We start from the raw sequence: 23,303 nt of genomic DNA on the forward strand, positions 1-23,303 counted from the left end.
CCTCCCTCTCTGTGTTCGAGTTTTTTTCTTCCCTTCTTTACATTACATTCTTTTCTTCTTCTACTCACACAGGGGAACCTCTATACCTGGGTAAAAAGGATCCCTATTATTATTATTTTTCTGTTCCCTCTTTTTCATATGAGCAGGAGCAAGGACAAGAATATTCTTGTTGAAACAGATCCAGAACCTGAAAGGACTCTGAAGAGGAAACTAAGAGAAGCTAAATTACAACAATCCAGCAAGCACCTTTCAGAAATTTTTGAACAAGAGGAGGAGATGGCAGCCGAAAATAATAATAATGCAACGAGGATGCTTGGTGACTTTACTGCACCTAATTCTAATTTACATGGAAGAAGCATCTCCATCCTCACCATTAAAGCAAACAATTTTGAGCTGAAACCTCAATTAGTTTCTCTGATGTAGCAGAACTGCAAGTTCCATGGACTTCCATCTGAAGATCCTTTTCAGTTTTTAACTGAATTCTTGTAGATCTGTGATACTGTTAAGACTAATGGAGTAGATCCTGAAGTCTACAGGCTCATGCTTTTCCCGTTTGCTGTAAGAGACAGAGCTAGAATATGTTGGACTCTCAGCCCAAAGATAGCCTGAACTCTTGGGATAAGCTGGTCACGGCTTTCTTAGCCAAGTTCTTTCCTCCTCAAAAGCTGAGCAAGCTTAGAGTGGATGTTCAAACCTTCAGACAGAAAGAAGGTGAATCCCTCTATGAAGCTTGGGAGAGATAGAAGCAACTGACCAAAAAGTGTCCTTCTGACATGCTTTCAGAATGGACCATCCTGGATATATTCTATGATGGTCTGTCTGAATTAGCTAAGATGTCATTGGATACTTCTGCAGGTGGATCCATTCACCTAAAGAAAACGCCTGCAGAAGCTCAAGAACTCATTGACATGGTTGCTAATAACCAGTTTATGTACACTTCTGAGAGGAATCCTGTGAGTAATGGGACACCTCAGAAGAAGGGAGTTCTTGAAATTCATACTCTGAATCCCATATTGGCTCAGAAAAAAATATTGACTAAGCAAGTCAATATGATTTCTCAGAGTCTGAATGGAATGCAAGCTGCATCCAACAGTACTTGAGAGGCATCTGCTGAAGAAGAAGCTTATGATCCTGAAAACCCTGCAATAGCACAGGTGAATTACATGGGTGAACCCTATGGAAACACCTATAATCCCTCATGGAGAAATCACCCAAATCTCTCATGGAAGGATCAACAAAAGCCTCAACAAGGCTTTAATAATGGTGGAAGAAATAGGTTTAACAATAGTAAACCTTTTCCATCATCCACTCAGCAAAAGACAGAAAACTCTGAACAAAATACCTCTAATTTAGCAAACTTAGTCTCTGATCTATCTAAGGCCATTGTAAGTTTCATGAATAAAACAAGGTCCTCCATTAGAAATTTGGAGGCACAAGTGGGCCAGCTGAGTAAAAGGATCACTGAAATCCCTCCTAGTACTCTCCCAAGTAATACAGAAGAAAATCCAAAAGGAGAGTGCAAGGCCATTGATATAACCATCATGGCCGAATCCAAAGAGGAAGGGGAAGACGTGAATCTCAAGGAGGAAGACCTCCTGGGACGTCCAATGATCAATAAGGAGTTTCCCTTTGAGGAACCAAAGGAATCTGAGGCTCATCTAGAGACCATAGAGATTCCATTGAACCTCCTTATGCCATTCATGAGCTCTGAAGAGTACTCCTCTTCTGAAGAGAATGAAGATGTTACTGAAGAGCAAGTTGCCAAGTTCCTTGGTGCAATCATGAAGCTGAATGCCAATTTATTTGGTAATGAGACTTGGGGAGATGAACCTCGCCTGTTCACCAATGAACTGAATGCATTGGATCAACTGAGATTGCCCCAGAAGAAACAGGATCCTGGAAAGTTACTGATACCTTGTACCATAGGCACCATGACCTTTGAGAAGGCTCTATGTGACCTAGGGTCAGGAATAAACCTTATGTCACTCTCTGTAATGGAGAAACGGGGAATCTTTGAGGTTCAAGCTGCTAAAATCTCATTAGAGATGGTGGATAATTCCAGAAAATAGGCTTATGGACAAGTAGAGGACATATTAGTAAAGGTTGAAGGCCTTTACATCCCTGCTGATTTCATAATCCTAGATACTGAGAAGGATGAGGATGAATCCATCATCCTTGGAAGACCCTTCCTAGCAACAGCAAGAGCTGTGATTGATGTTAACAGAGGTGAACTAGTCCTTCAATTGAATGAGGACTCCCTTGAGTTTAAAACTCAAGGACATCTTTCTGTAAACATGGAAAAGAGGCACAGTAAGCTTCTCTCAAAACAGAGTCAACCAGAGCCCCCACAGTCAAACTCTAAGTTTGGTGTTGGGAGGCCACAACCAAATTCTAAGTTTGGTATTGAACTCCCATATCCAAACTCTAAGTTTGGTGTTGGGGAGTCTCAACAATGCTCTGAACATCTGTGAGGCTCCATGAGAGCCCACTGTCAAGCTATTAACATTAAAGAAGCGCTTGTTGGGAGGTAACCCAATTTTTATTTAATTATATTTTTATTAGTTATATGTCCTTATAGGTTTATGATCATGTGGAGTCACAAAATAAATCAAAAAATTGAAAACAGAATCAAAAACAGCAGAAGAAAAATCACACCCTGGAGGAGGATCTTACTGGCGTTTAAACGCCAGTAAGGACCATCTGGCTGGCGTTCAATGCTAGAACAGAGCATGGATCTGGCGTTGAACGCCAGAAACAACCAGCATCCTGGCGTCCAGACGCCAGAAATGCACAGTGAAGAAGAGCTGGCGCTGAACGCCAGAAACAAGCATCTGGCTAGCGTTCAACGCCAGAAATATGCTGCATCTGGGCGTTGAACGCCCAGAACAAGCATCAGTTCGGCGTTTAAACGCCAGAATTTCATGCAAAGGCATTTTACATGCCTAATTGGTGCAGGGATGCAATTTCTTGACACCTCAGGATCTGTGGACCCCACAGGATCATCTCAGCATCTGTGGACCCCACAGGATCCCCACCTACCACCACTCACTCTCTTCCTTCTTCTCAATGTTCATCCTCTCTTCCCAATAAACACTCTTCCCAAAACTCTTCACCAATCACCTCAATCTCTCTTCCCTATCACCACTTCACCACTCACATCCATCCACTCTTCCCCATAAACCTACCTCATAAACTCCACCTACCTTCAAAATTCAAAATCAATTTCCCACCCAAAACCCACCCTTATGGCCGAACCTTACCCCCCTCCCTTCCCTATATATAGCCCTCCATTCTTCCTCATTTTCACACAACACAACCCTCTCTTCCCCTTCTTTGCCGAATATACCTCTCCCTCCTCTCCTCCATATTTTCTTCTTCTTCTTCATCTATTCTTTCTTTTCTTGCTCGAGGACGAGCAATATTCTAAGTTTGGTGTGGTAAAAGCATAAGCTTTTTGTTTTTCCATTACCATTGATGGCACCCAAGACCGGAGAATCCTCTAAAAAAGAGAAAGGGAAGACAAAAGCTTCCACCTCCGAGTCATTGGAGATGGAAAGATTCATCTCCAAAGCTCATCAAGACCACTTCTATGATGTTGTGGCCAAGAAGAAGGTGATCCCCGAGGTCCCTTTCAAACTCAAGAGAAATGAGTATCCGGAGATCCGACATGAGATCCATAGAAGAGGTTGGGAAGTTCTAACTGATGTGTGGAAAATGATCCAACACAAAACTCACCGGCAAGTGTACCGGGTCGCATCAAGTAATAATAACTCACGTGAGTGAGGTCGATCCCACAGGGATTGAAGGATTGAGCAATTTTAGTTTAGTGGTTGATTTAGTCAAGCGAATCAAGATTTAGTTGAGTGATTTGTAATTAACTGAAATTTAAATTGCATGAAAATTAAAGGGAGATGGATAATTGCAGTAAAGTAAAGAGAACAGAAAATAAAAGTGCTGAATCTTAAAGAACAAGAAATTAAATGGCAGAAACTTAGAACGCAAGAAATGTAAATTGCAGAATCTTAAAGTGCAAGAAATGTAAATGGCTTAAATTATAACGGGAATTGGGAATTGGATTTGCAGAAATCAGACAAGGAAAAGTAAATTGCGATAAACAGAAAAGTAGAAAAGTAATTAAAATGAAATGGATCTCAACTGGAAATATAAATGCACTTGGAGACGCATTCAACAGAGAAATTAAAATGAAAACTCCAGATCTCAGGACCCAAGAGACTAGATAACCAAGTCTAGATCTCAATGCCTTCCTAGATCCAAATTCAGAATTCAATTACAAGAAAAGTAAAGATCAAGCAGTAGAAGAAAAGAATGCAAATATAGATTTCTCAAAAATTGCAGTAAATGAAACAGAGAGATCTCAGGGTGAGATTGAAACAGAATTCCTTCAATTCTCTAACACCCAAGATTCAAGACGAGTGTAATTGAAACTGAAAATAAGAAAACTAAGAGGAAGAGAATTCAATTTTCCTTCCCCAAGACTCAGAATCTCAAAATAACTTCTAACCAAAAGCTCTCCCAAAATCACTTAGTAAAAACTAAAACGGAAAAGCTCTCTAAAAACTTAAATTCTAAGCTATTTATACACTCTCTTCAAATGATCTTCAAGCCTTGAATTGGGCCTTTGCTCTTGATGGAATTGGGTTGACAAAAGCCTCTGTTGATTGCTCTTGGAGTTGGAGAGAAACCCATTTGTGAACCGGGCCATGAAGCAGAAAAGCTTGAGTAAAAGTTTGAGGCAAACTTTTACTCAAGCTTTTCATATCAGCTAGCCTCCCTTGCTGTCATCCACGTTTGAGCCAAAGTTTGAGGTCAAACTTTGAGCCAAACGTGGATCCCTCTTGCACGCCTCTTGGGGTGCTATTTTGTCCTCTTGTCAACGTTGCGAATTTTATGCCCACTATAGACTATTATATATGGTTAGAAAGCTCTGAATGTTAGCTTTCTAACCCAATTGGAATCACCTCAATTAGACATCTACAACTCAAGTTATTCTTGTTGGAAGTATACCAATTCAGGCTATTGTGGCGCCAACGTTTGCCTAAAAGCTTGAGGTCAAACGTTGACGCAAGCTTTTGCTCCCTCCAGGGTGTGTTTGTTGTGGCGCCAACGTTTGCCTAAAAGCTTGAGGTCAAACGTTGGCGCAAGCTTTTGCTTCCTCCAGGGTGTAGTCAAGCTCCTCCAAAAGTTTGAGCTAAAGTTTGAGGCAAGCTTTGGCTCAAGCTTTTTGTTCTCTCTTGCTCTTTGCCATTCCTTCTTTCTTCAACCTTCTTCAAAGCTCTTTTCACCTATCATCAATCAATCAAAGACATCAAAGCTATGCTTAAAATCATGAGATTGTTATTCTTTCATAATATATGATAGTTATAGCACAAAATCTCATGAAATTGCATTAATTTATCCATGGTTGATTGAATCAAAGGAAACATGAAATTCTACCCAATTGGCTTACTTATGGCTCAAGAAAGTGCATAAAATCAATTGAAAACAAAAGAAAAAGACTAGTGAAACTAGGCTAAGATGACTTGTTATCACAACACCAAACTTAAAGCTTGCTTGTCCCCAAGCAAGAAAAGAATTATTGAGAAGAAAGAATGAAATGGAAAATGATGTTCATGCTAGTAGAGTATTATTGGTAGCTCATGGGATTCTATGTAGATATGTAAATACTCACTTCTTATTGACATTTAGGCCTAGAAAATCTCCTTCAAGCATCAAGCAACACACTGCTATGACCTCTCATTATTCCTTTGTCCTTGACTATTATTTTTTTTTCTATAAGCTTTATTTCAGTGTCATGTGTAACAAGCTCTTTTCTTTCTTTATGCTTGACACATTATTCACTATAGACACTTGGCTCATATTCCTTCTTAGAACATTGATGCCCAGCACCTCTTTGGGTTACTAAATGCCTTGTAGTTAAGTTGCTCTTGATAGTGGACTTTCAGTTGATGATCCCGGGTTAGTTAACCCAAGTCACCAAGTGTTGATGCACTCCAAAGAACTTAATAATCCAAGCAGATCCTAGTACAAAGACACCACAGGCATATATTCTAAGGTTCAAGCTATTGGTGTCTAGCTTTGTTTCTTTTTTTTTTCTTTTGTCCTGTTGCCACTTTTGGCTTTTTCTTTTCTCTTTTTGTTTTTCTTTTCAACCAAGGACTTTTATTTGATTGAGATTCATAGACAGTGAGCTACTTTCTACTTAAAAGGAGACAGTCTAGTTCTTTTATTCACTAAAAGTGAGCTATCATACAATCATACATTCATACCACCACTCACTATTATTGTACTTCTAGCTAACAAAGAACTATCTTATTTCACATTCCAAACATTTCTTTTATTGAATTAAAGATGTAGGGGACAAAGCATGCATTTAGTTAAGTGAAAGTAAACACACAAGCACACACTTAGAGTAGCTTATTTATTGCAAAAAAATTGATTCTATTTGTACTAGATGAACACTATAGCAAGACATAAATCAAAGCATTTCTGAATAGCAGAAGTTAAGTATAGATACAACCTATTGGTTTGCAGTTCTTTTGTCCTTCCTTCTGTTGTGCCCCTTTTGAGTTATGATGCATAATGTCTTCAAATGGTGGTTAGTTCCCTGCATAATTCTCAAAAGTTGCTTGCTTCTCAAGCCCTTAGGTGGCTGGTTAGTATGCATGAATTGAGTGTGGCTTTTGGATTTAATTTGGTGTGGGAATACCAAACTTAATTCCTTGCCACTGTCTCTAATGCAACAGGTTGTACATTTATGAATTCTTTTGGCCTTGCTAAAGGTTATGGAACCAAAACTAAAAAGCAATTAAATGGTTGAATAATTTGTCTGATTGCTTGGAGCTAACATTATGCAGGAGGTGAGAGTATGCTTTTAAATGAGATTTTTTATGGAACACCAAACTTAGAATCCTTCATTCTTCCTGAAATTGTTTTGGTGTGCAACACCAAACTTAGCTCTTTGCAATACATACTTAATTATTCAACATTTTTATTGAAAAAGCTATGAAAAGAAAACTACCTCAGGTTGGGTTGCCTCCCAATAAGCGCTTCTTTATTGTCATTAGCTTGACATTTCATCCTTTGATCATGGGGGTTGAAAATCATAGTGCCTCAGCTTTTCTCCTCTTACTGTGAACTTCCTTCCGGTCTCCTCTTTGATGATCTCTAGGTGTTCAAGTGAAAGGACCCGGTTCACAGTGTAGTATTCAGATGATTGTGGGGACACCTTCATTGGTTGGGTGTTTAACACTACTTTATCCCCTGGTGAAAAGCCTTCAGTAGGGATCTTCTTGTTTCTCCACCCTCTTGGCCTCTTCTTCTTTTCTTTCTCAAAAGATACTCCCTGCCTTGGTGGTTCCTTTTCTGAGATGTTGAATTTCTCATCTGGAGGTTTTGGATCCAGTTCCTCCTTGATTTCTTTGGTTTGTTGCACCATCTCTACTGATTTCAAGCATGGATTTAGAAGTCTTGGAGCTAACTCATTGACTACCTCCTTCAAACTTTGATCTCTGGCCTTATCCTTCATAGAATCTTTTTCTTGAATTGGCTCATGCAAGGTTTTAAAAACATGGAATGCTAGGTGCTCATCATGCACTCTTAGCAACAATTCCCCCTTTTCAACATCTATCAATGCTCTGCCCGTAGCTAGGAAAGGCCTCCCCAGAATGATGGGAGTGTTAGGGTCCTCCTCCATATCCAGAACGACAAAATCAGCTGGGAGAAGAAATTTTTCCACTTTTACCAGCACATTCTCTACAACTCCAAGTGCTTGCTGAATGGATTTATCAGCCATTTGAAGAAGTATTCGTGTGGATTTCAGCTCGACAATTTGGAGTTTCCTCATTAGAGACAAAGGCATCAAATTTATGCTTGCACCAAGATCACAGAATGACTTCTCAATTGTTATGTTTCCTATGGTGCAAGGTATATAAAAACTCCCAAGATCATCTTTCTTCTCTGGCAACTCTCTTTGGAGAATAGCACTACATTCCATTGTCATCTCAACAATTTGTCCTTCTTTTAGGGACTTTTTCTTTGTCAGCACTTCCTTCATAAATTTGGCATACACTGGCATCTGTTCAAGTGCTTCTAAGAAAGGAATATTGATGCTGAGTGGCTTGAATATGTCCAGGAACTTTGAGTATTACTTATCCTCATTCTCTTTTTTGAACCTCTGAGGGTATGGAAGTTTGGGGATATATGGCTTCACCCCTTCCTTCTTCTCTTGTAGTTATGTTTCAAGGATGTCCTTATCTATCTTTGAGCTTTTTGCATTCTTAGTCTTTCTCTCCTCTTCACTTCTCTCTTCTGTCTCTTCTTGTGGAACTTGTCTGTTGTATTCTTCCTGATTGATGGCTTCCTTCTCACTTTCCACTATGATTGCTTTGCACTCCTCCTACTTTGTAGCTTTTCCTTTGTCCCTTGGGTGGTCTTGAGTGGCACTAGGGGGTGCATTTGATTGCTTCTCACCCATCTCTGCAATTTGTTTAGCCATTTGTTCCATATGCCTCTCAAGATTTCTGATTGAAGCTTCTTGGTTTTTGATTGTAGCTTCTTGGTTTTTGATTGAGGCTTCTTGGTTTTTACTTGTTATGGCTTGATCTTTCTGTGTTGCTTCCTGATCTTATTTTGCCATCTCTTGATTTTTCATGAGTTTCTCCATCATTATCTCTTGGTGCTTCATCATCTTTTCCATCAATATCTCCAAATTGGAAATTCTTTGAGTGTCTTGTGACGCTTGTGGCTGGTTGTGAGATGTTGAAGGTTGATGGTAGGTGTTTTGGTTAGTGGTTTGGTTATTGGGTGGATAGTAGCTAGGATTTGGGTGGTTGTTTTGGGATTTTCTATATGGATTAGGGTTAGTGTTTTGTTGGTTATGGTTTTGGTTGTTTCTTGAGTTGCTTTGGTTTGAGTTTCTTTGCCATGGTTGCTGGTTTTGAGTGTGGTTATCTCCCCATCTTATGTTTGGATGGTTCTTCCAGGATGGGTTGTAGGTGTCACCATAGACTTCATTTTGGCCAGAGCTTTGGTTGTGCACATATTGAGGTTGTTCCTGCTGCTGATCTTCTTGGTTTTCTTCATTTTGCCCCCATTTGGTTGATGATTGGCTTGTGTTGACTGCTGCAACTTGGAGGCTATCAATCCTCTTGGCCATTTGCTCAAATTGTTGTTGAATTTGCTGCTGCATCATTTTATTTTGAGCCAGAATTGAGTCCACTCCTTCCAACTCCATCACTCCTTTCCTTTTTGATGGTTGGTGTTGCCTTTGGTGAGCAAAGAAATACTGGTTGTTAGCCACCATATCAATGAGATTTTGGGCCTCCTCTACAGTTTTCATGAGCTACAAAGAGCCTCCAGCTGAATGATCCAATGCTTCCTAGGATTTCAATGTCAGACCTTCATAAAAATTCTGCAACCTATCCCATTCATTGAATATTTCAGGAGGACACTTCCTGATTAGAGCCTTGTATCGTTCCCATGCCTCATACAAGGGTTCAACATCCATTTGTGTAAATGTTTGAACCTCTGTTTTGAGCCTAATGATCCTTTGAGGAGGATAAAAATTGGCTAAGAACTTACTCACTAGATCCTCCCAATTGTTGATGCTTTCTCTTGGAAATGACTCCAACCATTGAGTAGCTTTGTCCCTCAGGGAAAATGGAAACAACAACAATTTGTAACTGTCAGGATGCACACCGTTGGTCTTCACTGTGTTACATATCCTCAGGAAGGTGGATAGGTGCTGGTTTGGATCTTCCAAGGGGCCTCCTCCATAAGAACAATTGTTCTGCACCAAGGTGATGAGTTGGGGCTTCAATTCAAAGTTATTTGCATCAACATTTGGGGTAAGGATGCTACTCCCACAATGCCTTGGATTAGCAAGTGTATATGAAGCCAATACTCTCCTTTGGGGGCTGACCATTGTCGTTGGCCACTCCCACTTGTGGATTTGTTGGATTTTCTTCCATTTCTTGGTTCTCTTCTCAACCTCCAAAGTGTTTTAGGATCAAAAGGTATGGATTCATTGCTTCTTCCTCCTGACATAAACACAGAACCAGGAACCAAAATTAAGCACTCTATTGCTAGAGTGAAGTTAGTGTTAACTTAAGGAAAAATTCAAACAGTTAGTATGCTTAGTAAAAAGAAAAAGAAAAAGTGTTTAATCTAGATCTCCACTTCACATAATCATTGTCAATCTATTTCAATCCCCGGCAATGGCGCCAAAAACTTGATGTGTGGAAAACGATCCAACACAAAACTCACCGGCAAGTGTACCAGGTCGCATCAAGTAATAATAACTCACGTGAGTGAGGTCGATCCCACAGGGATTGAAAGATTGAGCAATTTTAGTTTAGTGGTTGATTTAGTCAAGCGAATCAAGATTTAGTTGAGTGATTTGTAATTAACTGAAATTTAAATTGCATGAAAATTAAAGGGAGATGGATAATTGCAGTAAAGTAAAGAGAACAGAAAATAAAAGTGCTGAATCTTAAAGAACAAGAAATTAAATGGCAGAAACTTAGAACACAAGAAATGTAAATTGCAGAATCTTAAAGTGCAAGAAATGTAAATGGCTTGAATTATAACGGGAATTGGGAATTGGATTTGCAGAAATCAGACAAGGAAAAGTAAATTGCGATAAACAGAAAAGTAGAAAAGGAATTAAAATGAAATGGATCTCAACTGGAAATGTAAATGAACTTGGAGACGCATTCAACAGAGAAATTAAAATGAAAACTCCAGATCTCAGGACCCAAGAGACTAGATAACCAAGTCTAGATCTCAATGCCTTCCTAGATCCAAATTCAAAATTCAATTACAAGAAAAGTAAAGATCAAGCAATAGAAGAAAGGAATGCAAATATAGATTTCTCAAAAATTGCAGTAAATGAAATAGAGAGATCTCAGGGTGAGATTGAAACAGAATTCCTTCAATTCTCTAACACCTAAGATTCAAGACGAGTCTAATTGAAACTGAAAATAAGAAAACTAAGAGGAAGAGAATTCAATTCTCCTTCCCCAAGACTCAGAATCTCAAAATAACTTCTAACCAAAAGCTCTCCCAAAATCACTTAGTAAAAACTAAAACGGAAAAGCTCTCTAAAAACTTAAATTCTAAGCTATTTATACACTCTCTTCAAATGATCTTCAAGCCTTGAATTGGGCCTTTGCTCTTGATGGAATTGGGTTGACAAAAGCCTCTGTTGATTGCTCTTGAAGTTGGAGAGAAACCCATTTGTGAATCGGGCCATGAACCAGAAAAGCTTGAGTAAAAGTTTGAGGCAAACTTTTACTCAAGCTTTTCATATCAGCTAGCCTCCCTTGCTGTCATCCACGTTTGAGTCAAAGTTTGAGGTTAAACTTTGAGCCAAACGTGGATCCCTCTTACACGCCTCTTGGGGTGCTACTTTGTCCTCTTGTCAACATTGCCAATTTTATGCCCACTATAGACTATTATATATGGTTAGAAAGCTCTAAATGTTAGCTTTCTAACCCAATTAGAATCACCTCAATTGGACATCTACAACTCAAGTTATTCTTGTTGGAAGTATACCCCTTCAGGCTGTTGTGGCGCCAAAGTTTGCCTAAAAGCTTGAGGTCAAACGTTGGCGCAAGCTTTTGTTCCCTCCAGGGTGTGTTTGTTGTGGCGCCAACATTTGCCTAAAAGCTTGAGGTCAAATGTTGACGCAAGCTTTTGCTCCCTCCAGGGTGTGTTTGTTGTGGCGCCAACGTTTGACTAAAAGCTTGAGGTCAAACGTTGGCGCAAGCTTTTGCTTCCTCCAGGGTGTAGTCAAGCTCCTCCAAAAGTTTGAGCTAAAGTTTGAGGCAAGCTTTGGCTCAAGCTTTTTGTTCTCTCTTGCTCTTTGCCATTCCTTCTTTCTTCAACCTTCTTCAAAGCTCTTTTCACCTATCATCAATCAATCAAAGATATCAAAGCTATGCTTAAAATCATGAGATTGTTATTCTTTCATAATATATGATAGTTATAGCACAAAATCTCATGAAATTGCATTAATTTATCAATGGTTGATTGAATCAAAGGAAACATGAAATTCTACCCAATTGGCTTACTTATGGCTCAAGAAAGTGCATAAAATCAATTGAAAACAAAAGAAAAAGACTAGTGAAACTAGGCTAAGATGACTTGTCATCACTAACAAACCCCATCCAACAAGTCGGAATTCTAATGGTTCAAGAGTTCTATGCTAATGCATGGATCACAAGGAACCATGATCAAAGTAAGAACCCGAACCCAAAGAATTATCTCACCATGGTTCGGGGGAATTACTTAGATTTTAGTCCGGAAAATGTAAGGTTGGCGTTCAACTTGCCAATGATGGAAGAGAATGCACGCCCCTACACAAGGAGAGTCAACTTTGATCAAAGGTTGGACCAAGTCCTCATGGACATATGTGTGGAAGAAGCTCAATGGAAGATTGACTCAAAAGGCAAACCGGTTCAACTGAGAAGACTGGACCTTAAGCCTGTAGCTAGAGGATGGTTGGAGTTTATTCAACGCTCAATCATTCCCACTAGCAACCGGTCTGAAGTTACTATAGACCGGGCCATCATGATCCATAGCATCATGATTGGAGAAGAGGTAGAGGTTTATGAGATTATACCTCAAGAACTCTACAAGGTGGCTGACAAGTCCTCCACTATGGCAAGGTTAGCTTTTCCTCACCTCATTTGCCATCTATGCAATTCGGGTGGGATTGACATAAAAGGAGACATTCCCATTGAGGAAGAGAAGCCCATCACTAAGAAAAGGATAGAGCAAGTAAGATAGCCCATTCATGGATCTCAAGAGACGCATGAAGCTCATCACCATGAGATCCTGGAGATGCCTCAAATGCATCTTCCTCCGCAAAACTATTGGGAGCAAATCAACACCTCCCTAGGAGAATCAAGTTCCAACATGGGACAACTAAGGGTGGAACATCAAGAGCACTCTATCATCCTTCATGAGATTAGAGAAGATCAAAAAGCAATGAGGGAGGAGCAACAAAGACAATAGAAGAGCTCAAGGACATCATTGGTTCCTCAAGAAGGAAACGCCACCATCACTAAGGTGGATTCATTCCTTGTTCTTACATTCTCTGTTTTTCGTTTTCTTTATGTTAAGTGCTTATCCATGTTTGTGTCTTATTACATGATCATTAGTATTTAGTAACTTTGTCTTAAAGTTATGAATGTCCTATGAATCCATCACCTCTCTTAAATGAAAAATGTTTTGACTCAAAAGAATAAGAAGTACATGAGTTTTGAATTTATCCTTGAACTTAGTTTAATTATATTGATGTGGTGACAATGCTTCTTGTTTTCTGAATGAATGCTTGAACAGTGCATATATATTTTGAAGTTGTTGTTTAAGAATGTTAAATATGTTGGCTCTTGAAAGAATGATGACAATGAGACATGTTATTTGATAATCTGAAAAATCATAAAAATGATTCTTGAAGCAAGAAAAAGCAGCAAAAAAAAAAATAAATAAATAAAGCTTGCAGAAAAAAAAAATGGCGAAAAAAAAAGAGAGAAAAAGCAAGCAGAAAAAGCCAAAGCTCTTAAAACCAAAAGGCAAGAGCAAAAAAACCAATAGCCCTTAAAACCAAAAGGCAAGGGTAATAAAAAGGATCCAAGGCTTTGAGCATCAGTGGATAGGAGGGCCAAAAAGGAATAAAATCCTGGCCTAAGCGGCTAAACCAAGCTGTCCCTAACCATGTGCTTGTGGCGTGAAGGTGTCAAGTGAAAACTTGAGACTGAGCGGTTAAAGTCAAGGTCCAAAGTGAAAACAGAGTTTGCTTAAGAACCCTAGACACCTCTAATTGGGGACTTTAGCAAAGCTGAGTCATAATCTGAAAAGGTTCACCCAGTTATGTGTCTGTGGCATTTATGTATCCGGTGGTAATACTGGAAAACAAAGTGCTTAGGGCCACGGCCAAGACTCATAAAGTAGCTGTGTTCAAGAATCAACATACTGAACTACGAGAATCAATAACACTATCTGAACTCTGAGTTCCTATAGATACCAATCATTCTGAACCTCAATGGATAAATGAGATGCCAAAACTATTCAAGAGGCAAAAAGCTACAAGTCCCGCTCATCTGATTGGAGCTATGTTTCATTGATAGTTTGGAATTTATAGTATATTCTCATCTTTTTTTATCCTATTTGATTTTCAGTTGCTTGGGGACAAGCAACAATTTAAGTTTGGTGTTGTGATGAGCGGATAATTTATACGCTTTTTGGCATTATTTTTAGTATGTTTTTAGTAGGATCTAGTTACTTTTAGGGATGTTTTTATTAGTTTTTATGTTAAATTCACATTTCTAGACTTTACTATGAGTTTGTGTGTTTTTCTGTGATTTCAGGTATTTTCTAGCTGAAATTGAGGGACTTGAGCAAAAATCAGATTCAGAGGTTGAAGAAGGACTGCTGATGCTGTTGGATTCTGACCTCCCTGCACTCAAAGTGGATTTTCTGGAGCTACAGAACTCAAAATGGCGCGCTTCTAATTGCGTTGGAAAGTAGATATCCAGGGCTTTCCAGAAATATATAATAGTCTATACTTTGGCCGAGTTTAGATGATGTAAATGGGCGTTGAACGCCAGTTCTACGCTGCAGTCTGGAGTTAAACGCCAGAAACACGTCACAAGCCAGAGTTGAACGCCAGAAATACGTTACAAACTGGCGTTCAACTCCAAAAGATGCCTCTGCACGTGGAAAGCTAAAGCTCAGCCCAAGCACACACCAAGTGGGCCCCGGAAGTGGATTTATGCATCAGTTACTTACTTCTGTAAACCCTAGTAACTAGTTTAGTATAAATAGGACTTTTTACTATTGTATTAGACATCTTGGGAAGATCCTGGATTGTATTTTTGATCCTGTGATCACGTTTGGGGGTTGGCCATTCGGCCATGCCTGGACCTTCATCACTTATGTATTTTTAACGGTAGAGTTTCTACACTCCATAGATTAAGGTGTGGAGCTCTGCTGTTCCTCATGAATCGATACAAAGTACTACTGTTTTTCTATTCAATTCAACTTGTTCCGCTTCTAAGATATTCATTCGCACTTCAACATGAATGTAATGAACATGACAATCATCATCATTCCCCCACGAACGCGTGCCTGACAACCACTTCTGTTCCACCTTAGATTGAATGATTATCTCTTGGATCTCTTAATCAGAATCTTCACGGTGTAAGCTAGATTGATGGCGGCATTCATGAGAATCCGAAAAGTCTAAACCTTGTCTGTGGTATTCCGAGTAGGATTCTGGGATTGAATGCCTGTGACGAACTTCAAACTCGCGAGTGCTGGCGTAGTGACAGACGCAAAAGGATGGTGAATCCTATTCCAATATGATCGAGAACCTCAGATGATTAGCCGTGCTGTGACAGAGCATTTGGACCATTTTCACAAGAGGATAGGATGCATCCATTGACCACGGTGATGCCTCTAGATGATTAACCATGCAGTGACAGCGCATCGGACCATTTTCACAGAGAGGATGAAAAGTAGCCATTGACAATGGTGATGTTCTTACATAAAGCCAGCCATAGAATGGAGTAGGACTGATTGGATGAAGACAGCAGGAAAGCAGAAGTTCAGAGGGACGAAAGCATCTCTATACGTTTATCTGAAATTCTCACCAATGATATACATAAGTATTTCTATCTTTATTCTCTGTTAATTTATTATTATTTTCGAAAACTCCATAACTATTTGATATCCGCCTGACTGAGGTCTACAAGATGACCATATCTTGCTTCATACCAACAATCTCCATGGAATCGACCCTTACTCACGTAAGGTTTATTACTTGGACGACCCAGTGCACTTGCTGGTTAGTTGTATCGAAGTTGTGAACGAAAAACGATTTATTAAGACGTGCGTACAGAGTTTTTGGTGTCGTTGCTTGAGATCACAATTTCGTGCACCACCCAGCACTCCCGAACCAGTTGGTCCAAGGTGCTGGGTGTTAAGACACCCCTAAGGACTTACTCCCTCAAGTTTCTTTCCCCCATATATTCACACCACAGGCACATGGTTTTTTATTTTTATTCTTGAGACCTTGGTGTCCAGCACCTCTTTGGGTTACTAAGTGCTCTGTAGAAAGGGTTACTCTTCATAGTGGACTTTCAGCTGATAATCCCGGGTTAGTTAACCCAGGTTACCAAGTGATAAGGCACCCCTGAGAGCTTATTCATCCAAGTATATCCCTTGCACAGGAGCACCACAGACACATGCCTTAAGATTCAACCCTTGGTGCCTAGCCTTATTTTTTACTCTTTTTCTTTATTCTCAACTTTCATTTTTCTTTCCCCTTTTCTTATTAGGATCTTGTTATGTAGCTAGTCTCATGGGTGTGTTTCAAGCATATAATTCAGGACAGATATAGTTGCCTTCCTACCTTGTTGGTGAACCAACTTAGCTAATCTATTACCACACCACAAACTTAGGAACTTACTCCACAATATGAACCTCACTATGGTCTTTCATAGCATACATTCTCTTTTAATTTGATTCAAAAGGACAAGCATACAAGTAAGCAAGGTGAAAATGCAGCAGATCATTTGGCACAGCTAGCATAGACCTAAGCAGTAAAAACTTAAAGGCAGAATTTAAAATCCTAAATTACCATGGAAGCATGTTCTATTTCATACATGATTTTCCTTATTTAAAACTTGAAAAAGATGGAACAAAGGGGGAACTCCACCACCTTTTACTCATAGGGTTGCTCATGCTCTCCCTCTTGTTTGTCCCTTTTGTGTTTTTCTTGAGTGCTTGAACTCCCATTTCCCTTGCCTTTTCCAATCAACTTTTTTCCAGAAGCCAGCATCTTCCATCTTTTTTTTCAATGTTTCCTTCTGTTGTTTCACCTTCCTTTCCTCTTGTTCTGTTAGATCTTTTTGGACTATATCATACCTAGGGATCGCAGAGTGTAAATTATGCATATGCCCAGACATATAGTTCAACATGGCTTGAGTGTTTATGTTGAACTCTTCCCTATGTAGTTGTCATCCCTCATTGAGCACCCTGAAGTCATTGAATGCTTTTGTTTGAGCTAGCTGACGTTGGTTGAGTTCTTGAAGGCGTTTGTCTTGATGTTCTTGCCTTTCAGTCACTTGATTGATGGCTTGAGTGAGCTGGGAGTATTGCTCCTGTTGCTGCTCCATTTGTTGCTTCTGCCACTCCCTCTGCTGACCCATCCAATTAGAGAGCAGTTCTTCTTGACGATCCATCCTTTGAGCTTGAATGTGCAGTTGTTGTTCTTGTCCCTCCATATAACTCCTTGCTAGCTCCTCAATGGCTCCGTGAATGTGATTCAAGTTTATGTTGGTTGGATCATAGTACTCTTCTTGCTGGTATTCTTCTTAATGAGATTCTTCCCGGTAAGGTCCCTCTTGTGATGTTCTTTTCCCTATTTGAGGCATTCTTTGTTGTTAGGCGGGTGCCACATAAGTTATACGCTGTAGTGTAACTGACCTCCCAGTGTTTACTCAACTTGGATTGCTATCCTCGAAGACTACCTTGGCTTTCGTACACAGTCTAAGGATGGTGCTGGGATACCAAAGTCTAGCACCCGGATCATTCTTCTCGGCTAACTCTTGAATCCCCTCAGCTATAATCTCGTGCACATTGATGCTTCCACCCTTTATTAAGCAATGCACCATAGTAGCTCGAGTAGTGTTAACCTCAGAATTGTTCGTAGCTGGGAGGATAGATCTCCTCACGAGTTCAAACCATCCCTTGGCTTCCGGGATGAGGTCTCCTCTCCTAATGAACCGGGGTCTCCTATCCGAATACCTTTCCCAGTCAGATCCTATAACACACATATCGTTCACAATTTCTTCAAGTTCATTATTGTCGGGGCCATTACTTATTCTTACATGATAACTGGGCTCATCAAAATGTGGCAATTTCAGCTGAAGAGTCCTTGTTATGGCATTAGGGCTGAAGTCCACCTCTGTTCCTCTCACATAACTTTTGAACGTGGGGGCCTTGGTTTTGTCTTCTCTGACCATATTTGCATAGAACTCTTTGATGAGGTTTGCATTTATCTTTGCTTCTGGGTTCGTGAGCCTTTGCCAACCCCTTTGTTCAATCTTCTCTCGAATCTGTGGGCACTCATCCTCGTTGAACTGGAATGTTAACTCAGGCAATATCTTTTTGAGCTTTATCCGTTCAAATTCGAGTTCATGGAATGCAGTTTTGAATCTCCCTTCATCGAAAGGGATGCTTGCCACCAGTTCCTTCCTCTTTTGCCTCTTGGAGCTCGATGATGCCATGAGTAGGAGTTGATATGTGAAGGTGTAAATGGTGTGAATAATGGGCTTCGGCCGGTTAAGATGGGGGTGTAGTGAAGGGAATGAGTGAGAGTGTTGTTGATGGGTAAAAAGGGAGTTGGGTGCCGAGAGTGGGAAGTGTAAAGGATGAAAATTGGAATGTGAAAGGGAGTATGGAATAAGAACCTCTTATATAGAGAAGTGGTGAGTAGATGAAACGTGTGGATTGAATGTGTAGGCCTATGATGAACGGATGGGGTTTAGTATGGGATGGGCATAAGGATCATCAACTTTATGATGGGGTTGGTTCAGTTTCCAAGCGTGTTCTTCTTCCAATGTTGCATGGCAATATTTTCCAATGCATTCCCCTTGAAGACATGTGTATAGTCCTCTTCTTTTGAAGTGGCCGAACCCTTCCTCCTTCAATTGTCCCATCAATTTTCCTATAAAACAAAAGAAATGTGATTAATGAATTTGTGGATAGTGGCGGCAAAATTTAAAAGGAAAGAATAACTACTTTTTAAAATTTTTGTTTCTAAATGGTAAGTGCTATTCATGAATTTAAACCAACTGACTAATTAACTGTTCATGTATGCAACATTGGTGACACTAAACATAGTTTGTGACACTGTGGTGTAAAAAGTTTTTGTTCAAGGCTCTAAGAGTGACATGATATGAATTGCATTTATGCTCTCTTAGTATGCCTTGAACACCAAACTTGTTCTTCACTATGTGCTGTATAAAAGATTCATTCAAGTATGTGTCAAATTTGATTTGGAATTCATGAGCCTTGCATTATTAACTACTTTAAAAGCATATAAAACATGGGTTGTCTCTCATGAAGTGCTTCTTTAGCGTCACTAGCTTGACGTTCTGACTTTGTCAGGGTGGTTGGTAATGCTTCAAATCCTCCCCCCTTGCAGTAAATCTATCTCCACTGGCTTCATCAAGAATCTCCACATGTTCTAGGGATAGAATTCTGTTGATGGTGAAAACTTTAGGTAGCTGAGATGAGATAGTGGAGAGATGAGATGGGATAACTGGGAAATAAGCTGAGATCACTTTATCCCCTGGAGAAAAATCCTCTGTAGGGATCTTCTTGTTCCTCCACCTCCTTGGTGCCTTCTTCTTTGTTTCTTTTACTATTGCCCTGCTCTTTGTGACCTCTTTTTCCAATGAAATTTTGTTGCTGGTCTCATATGACTCTGGTGGTTTAGGTTCCTCCTGGTTTTCTTTTTGCAAAGGGATTCCCAGGTGTACAGCTTGTGCTTCAATGCTTGTTTCTTCCAACAGTGCTTTGTCGTGCTCTCCCCTTGGTTCCTTGCTTTTTTGATCTGCTTCTTGCGAGGGTTTGAGGATATTGAATGCGAGTTGTTCGTCATGTATCCTCAATATTAGCTCTCCTCGCTCCACATCTATGAGCGCTCTGGCTGTAGCTAGGAATGGTCTTCCCAATATGATTGGGTGGAGGTGACTCTCTTCAATTTCCAATATGACAAAGTCTGTGGGAAGGAAGTATTTCCCAACCTTCACCAACACGTTTTCAACTACTCCTACTGCTTGTTTTTGAGTTTTGTCGGCCAGCTTAATGACTATGTCTGTGGGCATTAGCTCATTAATCTGCAGCTTCTTCGTAAGGGATAAAGGCATTAAGTTGATGCTTGCTCCCAGGTCACAGAGTCCTTTGTCAAACATTGTTTCTCCTATGGCACAGGGGATGTGAAAACTCCCTGGGTCCGTCCTTTTTGTAGGCAAGTCTAGTTGAATGAGAGCACTGCACTCTTTATTCATCACTATTATTTGCCCTCCTTTGAGTGAGCTTTTTCTGGTTAGCAACTCTTTCATATACTTAATGTATGAGGGCATTTGTTGGAGAGTCTTGATGAATGGTATGTTCACATGGAGAGATGCAAATATGTCAAGGAACTTTGAGTATATTCTCTTTTCTACACCACCCTTGAGTCTTTGGGGAAAAGGTGCATAGAGCCTCAGCAGCTCCTTCTGTGTAATTTTGGTTTCTTGGTGATCCTCTTCCTGTTTCTCTGCTGATGTATCTCCAGGTTGTTCTAATGGTTTGTTCGGCTCTTCCTCAGTCCCCTTATCACTTGTAATGACCATCTTGCAGTATTCCCATCTTACTTTCTTTGCTTCACCTCTCGGGTTTTTCTCTGTGTCACTTAGGAAGCTGTCAGTGGGTTTGGGAATCTTCTCAGAGAGGTATCCCACTTGAAATTCTAGCCTCTGAATGGTGTCTCCCTGGTTTTTGAGATTAGCTTGCACCTCCTCTTTGAACACCTTGTTATCTTAAATCTCTTTGCATATGCCTTCAAGTAGAGTCTCAATCCTTGAGAGTCTGTCCTCGGATGATGGTGAGTTGAAGTTAGAGTGATGAGAAGGGCCATTCTGGCTTTGGTATGGATGTTGAGGTGTGTTGTTAGGTAGGTGCTGATATGATCTCTGTGTGGAATACTGGTGAGCTGCATTGTTGTTGGGGTTGTGACGTCTCTGATCTTGGCCTTGATCTTTTTGGTTTCCCCACCCAAAGTTTGGGTGGTTCCTCCAACCAGGATTGTAAGTCTTGGAGTATGGATCATGTGCCTGCCTGGGTGAGTTTCCAATGTAATTGGCTTGTTCCTGATCACCATCTGCCTCTACATTTACTCCTTCTTGAGTTGCTGATGAGGTGGTGATTGCTGCTACTTGGTTCCTCTCTATTTTCTTGGTAAGGTCAGCCAGCTGCTTGGTAATCAGCTTGTTCTAGGCCAGCAGTGCATCCACATTATTTAGCTCCATTACTCCTCTAGTGTTGCCTCTTTCAGAGGCATAGAAGTAGTCATTCTCGGCTACAGTCTCAATGACATCTATGGCTTCTTCAACGGTCTTCTTCTTGTTCAGTGATCCCCCAGATGAGTGGTCTACTGCCTTCTTTGATTCATAAGAAAGGCCCTCATAAAAAATGTGTAGCTGTACCCATTTATTGAACATATCTGGTGGGCACCTTCTTGTCAGATCCTTAAACCTCTCCCATGCTTTGTAGAGAGTCTCACCATCTTGTTGCCTGAAAGTTTGAACCTCAGCTCTCAACCTGTTGATTCTTTGAAGAGGATAGAATCTCACCAAGAATTTGTTCACCACATCTTCCCAGGTTGTTAAGCTCTCCTTCGGGAAGGATTCCAGCCATTTAGATGCCTTGTCCTTGAGTGAGAAGGGGAATAGGAGCAGTCTATAGGTATCAGGATGAACACCATTAGACTTCACAGTATCACAGATCCTCAGGAAGGTGGTTAGATGTTGATTGGGGTCTTCTTGGACACCTCCTCCGAACGAACAGTTGTTTTGAACAAGGGTGATGAGCTGTGGCTTAAGTTCAAAGTTATTGGCATGTATGGTTGGCTTTTGGATGCTACTTCCAGAGTTTCCTGGGTTTGGATTGATGTAAGATCCCAGAACTCTTCTGTCTTGCCCAGCATGATGCACTGGGCCTTCTCTGCCATGGTTGTGAGCTTCTTCTTCATGATGGTTCTCCATTTTCTCATCCATGTCTAGTTCAAAATACTCCTCTTCTTCTTCTGTACCAACTACTCTCTTTCCTCTTGTTACCCTCCTTAATCTAAGGAAGGTCCTCTCAGGTTCAGAATCAAAGGAAGTTGAAGCCCCGCTTCTTCTACCTGTCATACAACCAACAAAGCAAAAGCAAGAAGGGGGTTCATGCAGATAGTATTCTTGTTAGAAATGCTGTTAGTGTGAGTGATGCAATATATCAAACAGTTAGTGGGTTAGTAAACTGAATTGTAAACACTAAAAAAAGGGTAGGGGAAAAGGAAGAAAACAGCTAAACTGAAAGTGAATTACTCAAATGAAATTAAATCAAACAAAATAAAAAATACTCAATCTAGTTATCCACCAATTTAATCATGGTTGATACCAAATCAATCCCCGGCAACGGCGCCATAAACTTGATGCACGGAAACTTGTCTCTCAATAATTTCCCTCGGCAAGTATACCGAATTATCGTCAAGTAAAAACTCACAATAGAGTGAGGTCGAATTCCACAGGGATTGATTGGTCAATCAACTTTAATTAGAGGAATGTTATAATTGAGCTAAGCAGAATTTGATGTGAGAGTTGCAAGAAATTAAATGGCGAGAAAGTAAATAGCAGAAAATGTAAATACTGGAAATAAAGAGCTGAATGTAAATGGCGGAAAGTAAATTGTAGAATGTTAAATGGGGATTTGGGGAGATGAGCATAAAAGTAAATTGCAGAAATTAAAGAGAATGGGCGAGATCAGAAACGGGGAAGTCATTGGGTTTAGGAGATGTTGCATTCTCTGGATCAAGTTCATTTTCATCTCTTCCTCAATCAATGCATTCATTGATCTCCTTGGCAATCTTATGTGATTGAATTCCAATTCCTTGGTAATTTAATCTCTCAAATCTTGATCAATAGCCAATTCTTTGGTCCAATTGCTCATGAGAAGAGATGAAGTATGGTCACAGATTATACCACATGTATTTCCAAATCAAAGTGTTGGTAGGATTATATGTCACTATATCCATCCAAACCCCAATTTGGTCCAACATGAGAAAGCATTTCTCGCATGATCTCTTCATTGCTCTTCCAAGGTTCTGAAGAGATCCAAGTATGAATAGCTTCTTTTCCAAGATAACTACCCAATTGGATGAAGACTGAAAGCTTTCTAGTAAAATCAAGAAAAAAGAAAGAAGAAGAATAATGAAAACTATTATTGATCCATCAAATTACAATAGAGATCCCTAACCCAATGAAAAGGGTTTAGTTGTTCATAGCTCTGGGAATGGAAAACAAAGATGGAGAATGCATTCTGAAAGTAAAACTAGAAGTTGCAGAGAAAGTAAAATTATACAGAGAGTGGTTCTCCCAATCCAAAAGCTTCCCTCTAGTTCAAAACTACTCCTATATATACTACTCTTCTGCTCTTCTAGTTGGCTCTTCAAGTCTTGGGTATGG

General features: G+C 40.0%; 2 non-coding genes across 2 annotated transcripts; one reads left to right on the top strand and one right to left on the bottom strand.

Annotated features, from left to right (window-relative positions):
• Nucleotides 1-671: 671 nt before the first annotated feature.
• Nucleotides 672-779, bottom strand: LOC112739247 (small nucleolar RNA R71). The gene has a single exon (XR_003170182.1). It is a non-coding gene; the product is annotated as a small nucleolar RNA R71 (small nucleolar RNA).
• Nucleotides 780-9,455: 8,676 nt separating this feature from the next.
• LOC112739185 (small nucleolar RNA R71) lies at nt 9,456-9,559 on the top strand. The gene has a single exon (XR_003170122.1). It is a non-coding gene; the product is annotated as a small nucleolar RNA R71 (small nucleolar RNA).
• The last annotated feature ends 13,744 nt before the right edge of the window (nt 9,560-23,303 follow it).

Source organism: Arachis hypogaea, chromosome 13, assembly GCF_003086295.3.
Source record: "Arachis hypogaea cultivar Tifrunner chromosome 13, arahy.Tifrunner.gnm2.J5K5, whole genome shotgun sequence".
In the NCBI taxonomy this organism is placed as follows: domain Eukaryota; kingdom Viridiplantae; phylum Streptophyta; class Magnoliopsida; order Fabales; family Fabaceae; genus Arachis; species Arachis hypogaea.